The sequence below is a fragment of the Triticum dicoccoides genome, chromosome 3B (assembly GCF_002162155.2).
Source record: "Triticum dicoccoides isolate Atlit2015 ecotype Zavitan chromosome 3B, WEW_v2.0, whole genome shotgun sequence".
NCBI lineage: Eukaryota > Viridiplantae > Streptophyta > Magnoliopsida > Poales > Poaceae > Triticum > Triticum dicoccoides.
In genome coordinates this window covers 661,366,226-661,372,215 of record NC_041385.1, presented here as the reverse complement: position 1 = coordinate 661,372,215, position 5,990 = coordinate 661,366,226, and the positions used below count along the sequence as shown (strand labels likewise).

Sequence of the window (5,990 nt, the reverse complement as noted above, 5' to 3'; positions counted from 1 at the left end):
TACTAGTAAAAGTGCCCGTGCGTTGCAACGGGCTAACAACAAAAACTCACAAAAATTATAATGACCAACATAAAACAATTCAAGTTCATCAAATTGTGCCAACCTGATGTAAATCCTACAGATCAAATCAATAATTAAGAATAACTCATGTAAGAAAGAGGAGCCTGAGCTTTTAAAAGAAAACGTGCATACCATCATGGTTGAATGTGCTTGAATGGACGCTCCTTCTGGTGCTACTAGTGGCCACCACTATGACTCCTTGTCCTCATGGGCACGCGTGGGGAAGGAGCAGATCCTCCAGCTCCACGTGCAAGAAACAGCAAAACACACCAAGAATTATGAACAACTTTTAGCTATTTACAACAAATAGCCCAAGATTACACCACATGGTCATTAATAGCACGATTGGATAAAAATAGCTTCTTGTATATTTATACACTCACACACCAGGTCCAGTTCTTCTCATTGCCTTTCTGTATATTGTAGTCTTCACAGAATATTAATTACATGATGATGAGATTAACCGAAAAGACTACACTGAATTTTGGCATTTTGCCTATGCAGTAACTCAAAAGACAAACAACTCTTACAGAATAAGAATCGTATGTGTTTTCTTCCACAAAGATCATGAACAGTGGGTTTAGTTTTCTGTTTTATTTCGTTGTTGACCCAGTCTTTCATGGCTGCTTCATTAGGAACTTGAACATGAAAGAGGACGATAGGAAAGCCTCTTTTTATTACAGGTATATATATTCAGTAGCTCAGGCCTTTGTAGCAAATTTGTATAGGTCTGCTTGTTGTGCCTACTGAAGTATGCACATGTTTTTGACCTGCAAGTGCAGCTAGGGATGCCTGTAATTTAGACAATTAAAACACAAAGTTGATGATTTCTGTGTGTATGACACTTGTGTTCTGTACATGTCCCCATGCTTGCAAGTTGCATTTGCAGTGTAATGGAACTAACCTTATATGGCTTATTTGAGGGAACAACAACAGCAGCCAAGGTGGCGGCAGGAAGTCCTCGACGTGTGACCTGGACAACGTCTTAGTCAGTTACTTGGAGATTATGCTTCCATTGCTCACACTCGCCGGGACACACTGCCGTCACCGTTGTCGGAGTCTTTGTTGCTGGGGGTGGGACTGGTCCCTTCCTACTTCCTAGTTCCTACTTGATTCTGCCACATTTGACCTGATTGCCCGTGCAATGCAACGGGGGCCTAAATATTTTACGTGTTAGAAATAATACAATAATAGAACCCCACATAGTTCTTTTATAGAGAACTTCTCAAACCTCGACTAATCTATATCATGCAGGGAAAGTATCAATCATATATATCTTCAGAATCCCCATACACATCAAGCAGCATTATCTCCCTTTTATTACTTTTATAAATCATTCTTATTTCCTCCAACCAAACTCACCATGTCTATATCCTTAGAGCTAAGGGAATATTTGTACTATGCAGAGGAGAAGATTAACACTCCATATTGAGAGAACAAATCAAGTTTAGTATAGGTGCCAGTGGCATGTTTGAGATCATGTCGTCGCTGCTGAACCTTGTACTATGTCATCTAGCAGAACACGTTATCATTTGCGTCGTATATATTTCCCTTGATGCATGGGTGGAGCTGAACATGCCCTGAACTCTGATCTCCTTTCCTGCTTTGACTTTAATAAACTTGAGTACATAGTATGCACACTACTACTACTGTACAACATATAATTAATATTTTACTGTGTGAAAAGAAATTAAGTCAAGACCCTGAAGAATACTACAAAAATATCTAAATGTCCACAACGATGTTCTTAAATTCTGGAGAAAGCTCGTAACCCAGATGTAGATTTCAAGCTGGAAGTTTTATGCACAATCCTTTGTATGTTTGGCAAGAAAAATAATATCAATGAGCTTCTAGCTTCTGCGTCAATGAATATATACCAGAATCTAGCCTTTTGTACCCAACCAAACCTAGAAAAGAAAGTCTAGAGAGGGGGGGATAGAGTCTGTCCACTTGCTCTGTAACATTAGGAGCCATGACACGCCAGTTTTCTGCTCAACTATTCGAAGTATAAACCACTTCTACTACTGAGTGCCAACTCGAGAAACAAAATCCCATTGTCATCTTACTACGTAGCAGTAAGCGTTAATGAAGAAGCAATATCTCATATTGTGTAGCTAGAAGAAATTAACATATTAGTCATTAAAGTTGACTCACGGCATTCTTCCTGGGGGCATCCAGCCCTAGTTGATAGCAAGAATTCTTCATGTACTCTTTGGTCACCTTTCCGCACGTCACCTACGGCATAGTCATAACCTGCACGAGCGAGTGCCAAGAACCCAAAATTGAAGATCAAATTAAATTAATCGCCAAATAACAACTAGGAACTTGTGAAGAAGCACAAAATGCTAGAGTCCAGAAATAAAGGCAGATTAATTCTACTAAAGTTTTAAGAAATTGATCTTTATGGTGTGATAACATGTGAATAGGAATTTTGGAAAAAAGTGGTGGCAAGTCATACAACAGACAAATAAATTTGTCCAAGAACTGATCCTCCATGTCTGGAGAGAACAATCACAGCTACATGGAAGATTTCTACAAGTTTAATTGAAATTTTATGAGCACATTAACATACTCCGAAGTCTGAATCTCTCCACCTTCCACTCCATGGGCATTGTCTTCCATGTGATAAATGTAACTACTTCGCATGAAAGGTATAATATAAACTCCCAACAGAAGGTCAGAATTAACATGTTCAAATCCTGCACTTGTATTGATGGACAAACGGTTCATGACTTGCACACGGACAACTCTTGTGTGGTCAAGAAAGGGACCCATTCATTGTTGCTTCTTTGTTTCTCTGATCAGCTTTTTCTAGGACTGAACCGAAGAAGAGGTTATTTAGATTCAGAACCTAAAACCTTGCTTGTTGTAGAGTCCCTCTCTGAATTCCACATTTTTTGCAAGAGCAGTCATTGTACATCAAAATTTACCATGTGATTCATCGGGAAAAAAAGGAATGGAAAAATGCCATGCTACAAACATAATATAACTGAATACGCATTGTCATGTACAGTACGGATTATAAGACGCATAGCTTTAATATCATCATTTTCCCACAAAAAACGCTCTAATATCAACATTTTGCAGAGGGAAAGGCTTTAGATTTTTAGTGCATTAACATCAAAAGATAGCGCTAACAATAGAAAAGAAGTGGCTTATATTTAGAGAAGTGGTACAGGAATGAAAGGTAAGCAATATACATAAATAGCAAGATATTCTATGATACACACACACATCAGGTTTCTGATGGTCCACACAACATCATAAATAACAATATATATCTAGAAAAGAACTATGTGGGGTCCTGTTGTTCTGATCAATTGAGAAAGCCACAGCCTCCTTCCCATGAGAGCATGATCCGTGAATTGCAGCAGCTAGCCACTACAACATGAGAGGAGCATAGTTGCACGGCAACCGTCGGTGACCCAAGTGTAATGGAACTAACTGCTTGTGTGACCTTAATATGAATTAAATTGATGTACCCAATACGTTTGTCAAGATAAATTCGAAAACAAAACTGCTTGTGCGACCATACGAATTAAATTGCTGAATCTCGGTTAGTGGAAAAGATATTAATAACCTACAGGGTAAGACTTCCAATCCTAATGTTTGCTAGCATGCATAACAATGTGACTCCCAGCATGCACCAACAATACGAAAAAATTAGAGTTGGAAGGCACCTGAATTCCTAATACAGAGAACATGATGAGCAAAAACTAATTCAAGTTCAACAGAACCAAATCCTACAGCTCACCCATCTTATGAGGTAAGGGTTCCTGCTTCCAAAACATATTTTTCTCTGCAAATTCAGATGAAAATTATAAGGATAATTAATACATGGCATGGCCATAAATTATATCCGGAACAAAATTTGTTGAAGCAAGAACCTGAGCAACAATTTCCAACTGCGTGGGTTACCTCTGATCTCTGTGGGGGTGAGAAGGTCCTAAGTGAAGGATGAAGCAGCCACAGTGGATACATGACCAGAGATGGCATCCTGTAGATGCCAAACCATAGAATATAGGGCATGTTTGCCAAAAGACCGCATCACCTCCGATAGCTCAATTAGGTCGGCTGAAGGTAAACAACAATTAAAACTAAAAATGCGCATCAAAGATAAATCGAAAAAAGGCACAGCAAAAACAAAAAGCATGCACATATATATATCTCATTATGAGTGCCCAGATCTTGTTGGAGGTGATGTGTCTAGGCAAAAAAAAGGTCAACACCTAACTGTAACTTCTTTATACGATTAAAAAAAATCTGGAGATATACATTTGTTAAGCAATAGGAGTCGGCGTACCCATGTGTCTTGAGACTAAACATGATGTAAATTAATTAGTGCCCAGATCTTGTTGGAGGTGCTGTGTCTAGGCAAAAAAAAAGGTCAACACCTAATTGTAACTTCTTTATACGATTAAAAAAATCTGCAGATATACATTTGTTAAGCAATAGGAGCCGGCGTACCCATGTGTCTTGAGACTAAACATGATGTAAATTAATTAGCAAACCATTATTCTAATAACCCGATTCACTCCCACCATCATAACATGTTTTGAATCATATGAAAGGAGATTTAGTCTCATGATGTATTCATGTGGAGTTTACCTCAAGGATCTGTGACTGAAACTGGTTCAGACAAACACACAAACACCTTGTGCGCAAAAAATAACTGACAACATCCACAAGCACATGAGCGTCCAAATTTGAGGTGAAAGTGGTGCAGAGGGGACGGCCAGGTCGCCAGCAAGTGCAACGACGACTAGCTCGCGGTGGCTTTGGTCGAGCGGCAAACGCAAGCCCTCCCGAGCGGCACACAGCGAGGAGCTCGGGCACGCGGGAGATAGGAGGAGCTCGGGCACGCGGGGAAGATGAGGAGCTAAGGTAGAACGGTGGTGCAGGGTGCTGCGATTACCGGCGTCGGCGGTGGCCGGCGCGTCACCGGATCGAGCGCCGCGCGGGCCGCGGGCCTCCTGGCGGCTGGGATCAGGAGGCGTGGGAGAGAGGAGAGCCCGTGCAGTCGTGCTCGTGTCTGTTCTTTTTTTATTTACGACCCCCGACGAAACGTTTTTTTTCATTTAAAAACAAGGACTGCGGGTTGATTTATCAGAAAGAGAGGGACTTTTATACAAAATTGCTGACGTACGACCAGAAGCAATAAGCGCTTTATTAGTAGGTAAAGATAAAGATAAAGATAAAGATATATATATATATATATATTTGTGAATCAGTTGTCTGCAGCAACTGCCTCTTCTCATACTGCAGAAGTGTCCGGACTCAAGCAGAGTCTGGCGCAAGCCGAAGAGGAACTCGGCCGAGTGAAGAAGCGGCTACAGGAGAAATAGGGTATGTTTGGAACACTTTTAGTGAGTTTGGCCACAAGTAAGTAGTTGTGAATATCTTAAAGTATATATATTGCGCGCTCCAGGGGCAGATGCCGAAATTGAGGCGCTCAAGAAGGTTGTTGCCTTGGCCGAGAAGAATGCTGCCGCGGAGCGGACTCTCCGTGAGAAACACAAGGCGAGGGTCGTGGAAGCTGAACGAGAGCTTCATGAGGCCGTAGGGAAAAACGAGAGTTTGGAGCAGAGTCTATCATTGAAAGAATCCGAACTTACCCAAGCTCTTCGGACCGCGAATGAGGCTCGACAGGAAGCCCAGGCCGCGCTGAAGGATATTCAGGAGGCGCGGAAGATTGCGGCTGGTAAGGGGGGGTTTTGTTTTCAAGGTGCCTTACGCTTTACCAGGGAAGATTCATGGTGACCCATTGAATCCTAATTTTTTCAGGAGCATTCACAGATTTGCCGCGCAGCATATCTGATGCTACCCAATTCTGCCGAGCTGAGAAGAAGGAAACTGCGAAGAAGCTCTTCTGGTCGCAGTCTTTGGTGCCGAACTATCTGGTGCCGTTTGTTGACCAGCTAAAATAGTTG

The 5,990-nt window shown here is 41.4% G+C and overlaps 2 long non-coding RNA genes across 3 annotated transcripts; both read right to left on the bottom strand.

Moving 5' to 3' along the window:
- Window positions 1-1,292: 1,292 nt before the first annotated feature.
- LOC119281766 lies at window positions 1,293-2,331 on the bottom strand. 2 transcript variants are annotated; one of them, XR_005138547.1, is made up of 2 exons: window positions 2,215-2,331; window positions 1,293-1,669 (listed from the first exon to the last, which is right to left on the bottom strand). It is a non-coding gene; the product is annotated as an uncharacterized LOC119281766 (long non-coding RNA). The 2 variants fall into 2 exon arrangements; XR_005138546.1 differs by having other exon boundaries at window positions 1,293-1,660.
- Window positions 2,332-2,637: 306 nt separating this feature from the next.
- On the bottom strand, window positions 2,638-5,016 carry LOC119281765. The gene is made up of 3 exons (XR_005138545.1): window positions 4,976-5,016; window positions 3,979-4,134; window positions 2,638-3,859 (listed from the first exon to the last, which is right to left on the bottom strand). It is a non-coding gene; the product is annotated as an uncharacterized LOC119281765 (long non-coding RNA).
- Window positions 5,017-5,990: the final 974 nt, after the last annotated feature.